Source organism: Protopterus annectens, chromosome 10.part0, assembly GCF_019279795.1.
Source record: "Protopterus annectens isolate FY-2018-M chromosome 10.part0, PAN1.0, whole genome shotgun sequence".
Lineage (NCBI taxonomy): Eukaryota > Metazoa > Chordata > Ceratodontiformes > Protopteridae > Protopterus > Protopterus annectens.
The window spans coordinates 270,651,012-270,656,011 of NC_056744.1; positions in this window are offsets into that span (position 1 = coordinate 270,651,012).

Consider the following 5,000-nt stretch of genomic DNA (forward strand, 5'->3'; position numbering starts at 1 on the left):
TTGCTTATTCTGTTTCTTGTATGAATTATGTATTTTATATCCAGACATGACTGCTTTAGGCAACTGTTACATGAAGTATGGTACATAGCTATTTCCTACAGTCACAGGACATTTGCCATTGTACCATTCTTGGTCAGGACACACCTACCCAAACAGTGACTGTCCCTCACACAGTGGGTCAGGAAGTACCCTGTTTACGTCAGCGCCTTAATCACCCTATTTCCAAGTGCCACTATGCAAATGTGTACAATATATTCTCTCAATTATTCATGTGGGGAGAAGTGCGGCACGGGCAGGTGTTTGATCCTGGGTAGTAGGTTCTGCATGACCGTCTAGGGCTGAACAGTCTCGTTCACCACTACTGCACATTCAAATTGTGTCCAGATGTCTACAGGACTGGGCATCGTGTTGTGATACCAAGTCTGATGTTTACACAGGTTACTTATCCCATGAGGGATATCCAAAAATTGAACAAGAGCAATACCGTCCATTCTTTTGGCTTTACGAAAATGTGATGGGGTTTTACATGCAAGGGATACATAATCTGCAATCCTGAAACTGCCTAGGGTGACACTGCCTACTACATATGAGTAGTGGTCACTATGTGTAGATTTGGCTGTGCCAAGCTAGTAGCCCGAGTATAGCTGGATTTGGTGGATGTCCAGGTATGGGGGCGGGTTGTGTGCTGTGGAGGGGATGATGGGTATTCAATTATGCATCCAGTTGTGTTGCATTTGGATGGGCCAGTTCCACCCAGACCATTCTGTGGGTATGTGCCGGTGACGTTTCTGTACATGTGTATCGCACATTTTAATATTCATATGTTTGTGTGATTGTGTTCTACAGTATGGCCTGTCAGGTTGTATTGCAGATGTGTATACTTGTTCTTTGTGTTTCTTTCTGATTTGCCCGCTGCTCCCTCATACACCTCCAGTTCACCTATTGTGCATCCAACACAGTCTCGCCTTTGTGGATTATACCATTACCCATCCCCCCCACACACATATTCCTGACACTCCATCCATCCCTTCTTTGGTTTATGGCCCATGACACGGTCAAGGGAACACATTGCATACAATACATATGTCAGGTACCTGTATGGTTGTGTGACTACCCTGGCATTTTTCACCTTCCACATGCTGTACATCATGCACATAGGTACACGCACATACTTAACTTTCATGACATGGTTGGTACACCCAGGTAATATCCGTTCAACTGTGACACATCCTGACAAGAATGGCTTGGACCGCATATGGGCGGATTTTGGCCGAATGCTCTGACCATTGATAGGGTTGCCACTCTTTCATATGTCCAGGATGGGATATATTCTGGACACAAAACAGATTTTATAGGACAACACATACCCACGGTCAGTACTACAGATAATACTTTTGTTTTCTGCCTACATGTTAGCTTATTGTTGTAGCAGTTTATATGCTCCTTCTGTTTCGTTTTCTTGCTTATTCTATTTCTTGGCACATGTGGTATGTTACATACGGACATACCTATTGTATGTGAATATTACATGCGATGTGAGATATAATTATGTCATACGGTCGCTGGATATTTTACATTTATAATGGTTTTGGTATGGACACAACTGCCCAGCTGTGTACTGTCCCTCACAATGTGAGACAGGTGGTAACCCTGATCATTGGGCAAGACGTAGCTATTGGCAGTGTGCTAACATGATGCATTTCACTTCCACTTGGTATAACTATCTACACTGCGTTAGAATATGGGCACACGGTTTTAAATGTCATTTGTTCGAGGGATGGAGACTCGATATTCGCTACCGTGCATTTGTGTTTGCTTCTTAATTTTGTGTTCGCAAGAACTGTCTTGCATGCTTTGCATACGTTTCAGTATCCACAGACGCTGACAGGTGTGATTACTATTGCAGGCAACTTGTTATATTCAAGCATTTTAGGTTGCACGTCGACAGCTGACATTTCCACGCCTCCGTGGGCACTTCGACACGCCCTATGCACTCGCTCTCCTTTCCTATGCACATGGCTGTGGCAGCAGTGCACCTTCATTAATATGCATATGGCACTACTGCACCATCTACATGCCGCACAGTCGGCGCAAGCCTAACGCCGGCCTTGCGACGAGCTTCATGAATCCCGGGCATTGTCTTTTTTTGAAACTTCAAAATTTAGAAGTAGACCTATATATATATATATATATATATATATATATATATATATATATATAAGCTTTCCTGTACTTTAGAGAAGAATTCCATCTCTGTCAGCTGCAGTGGAAAATGTTCTTTTGTCACAGTCCATTAAAACCATGGTAATGTTTATGGAACGATGTGGCAATTCACTGCAGGGATTTTTCACTTTTCTTCACACTAATGTTACTGTACAGTTGTCATGTAAAAGATACAGACAGTGTGTATGCATTGAAGTCCTTCACATGGAATGTGCAAGGGGGTTTTGTCACCCCTTAAAAGTTTTTTTGTTACATTTTATAGATTTGTAAGTTATACTTTGTGGCAAAAAAATAAATAAATAAACGTATAACTTTTGAATTATTCTGTGGAAGACAGGGGAAGCTATAGACATAATACTGAGATAACTGCATGTCAGTAGGACTAAGGCTTCCGGATGATATGCAGTGTTATACATTTGAAAAAACACTCAAACAGTAGATGAACTGCAGACTAACACGGGAAATTGAGTATGATATATTATTTTTTTACCACTGAGCAAATAAAAACATTTATGCATAAAACACATAAAACGGATATAGACCTGCTGCTGACAAAGATAATTCCAGACTCTCACACTGCATGTGTTTTATTCCTACTGTAAGTATGCCTGAGTGGAAAGGAATAATAGGACAGCAAATGACCACTAGGGTCTCATCACGACTGCTGATTACTGATCTGTATTTTCAGCGGTTGATAGTTTTTGCATGCATATACATGTATTATGCAAATGTAGGTGAGTATATGAAAAATGCTTAAACACTTTATAGTGGCAGAATTTATTTGATTTGATCACAAGTATCAGAAATCACCCAGTCAGAAAGTAATTATTCTTGTGCAAGTGGAAAATGTGTCACAGTATCTAACAACTACAGCAATCTGATTCCAGTTGAAGAATCATTGATCTGGACTCTCAGTAGCAGCATGTTTTGATCATTTTTGAAGAATCATTAATTTCAATTGTCGAGACAGAAGTGTGTGTGTGTGTGTGTGTGTGTGTGTGTGTGTGTGTGTGTGTGTGTGTGTGTGTGTGTGTGTGTGTGCGCGCGCTTGTGTGTGTACCTAATCTAATTTCTGAAAACTTTTAATAAGAACTCAAAAAGTAGGACTTAGGTGTAACATATTAATATCTACAGCAAATGTAGGCATGGGATATATATATATATATATATATATATATATATATATATATATATATATATATATATATAAAATATTACAGTGCTGTTCCAGTTATTACTGAGTTTTTGGATTTGCCTACGTGTGACATTGTGAGAATAGAATCACCTATATGTACCATGAGCAGAGAAGAATATGACATCATCAGTAAAAGGGTGCAATGGACCTTTGTGGAGAACCTGTATTCTAACTTTGGAAAGTAAGAGGATGTGATGGACCTTTTTGTGGATGCACAGGGAATTATAATGCAACTTGACCTAGTTGTAATATGAAGCCTGTGGTTTGTATTTAATCTTTGGTTTCCTTGGATTGAGTAGTTTGCATATAAAATGAATATAAACGATAAGTAACCAGAATGTATGTTGAGCAGGAGTATGATGATCTTCTTTTCTTTTGAGCTATATATATATGTGTGTGTGTGTGTGTGTGTGTGTGTGTGTGTGTGTGTGTGTGTGTGTGTTTATTTGGAAATTAACTCTGAACATTATCTTATCACTCTAAACAAACTGCACTTGTGTTAATAAGACTTTCTCTAGTGCACTTCCTAAATGCAACACTCATAGCCGGCCTTAGACATAGTCCAACAAGGCAACCGCCTAGGGCGCCGCTCTAACAGGAGCACTTTTCCAGTATTTATTAGGTGTAGGTAGACACTGCGGTGGTGGTGCTGCGGTAGCATTGTTGCCTCACAGTAAGACATTGTCCTGTTCGATTCTCAGCTAGAGCATCTTCTGTGTGGAGACATGCATGAATCTGCGTGCCTTCGTTGAAGGTTGTGCGTCAGGGCTGGCAACTCAGCTCGTAAAAATCTACTCCCAATCATTAGTGGACCGGAGTTCCGCTGTGGCGACCCCTAACCGAGAAAAGCCGAAAGACACAACAACATTTGGTGTAGGTAGACCAGGATGGGGGCACCAGGTGGTGTGGAGGGGGGTGCTGTGGACCCCTTTTGCCTAGGACACCAGATGACCTAAGGCCAGTCCTGGCAACACTTGTATGGTTTTGGTAACCATTAACTGACTGTTATGCCAAATCACACTTTTTAATTGTTACATTGCAACTCATAAGAAAGCAATCATTTAGGTTCATAAATAACTTCTAGGCCCTTGCAGGCCATTTTAAACCTAGCTAGTTTTCATTTATGATGCTTGAATTACCAATCCTATTTGTTGTTAGATTGGCCTTACCCATCCTGTGGTCGATAATTATATATTACCTCTAATGAGAATAACTGGATCACACCATGGATAATTTGAGGAGACCAATGGATATAGCATTTAGGAGCTGCATCTGTGTATTAGTAGTCCAGGGAGCAGTTCTGGAGTAAATATTCTATTACCCATTTATATAGCCAAGTTGGGCTTGTATATGGACAGGGATACATTTTGTTTTATAAGGATGAGGAGTCTGTGCCAGAGCAGTGACATCCTCTTTACATATACTTGTCTCTCCAAATTATAAATCCCTAGACAGAGTATTTTTGATGCCATATGACTAGCTGTTGCGTAGTACGTCCATCATTTCTTTGTTGGAGGATGCATAGTATACCAAATGCTGGTCAGCTCTTTGCACTTATATACCATAATTAATTTTAAGTTAA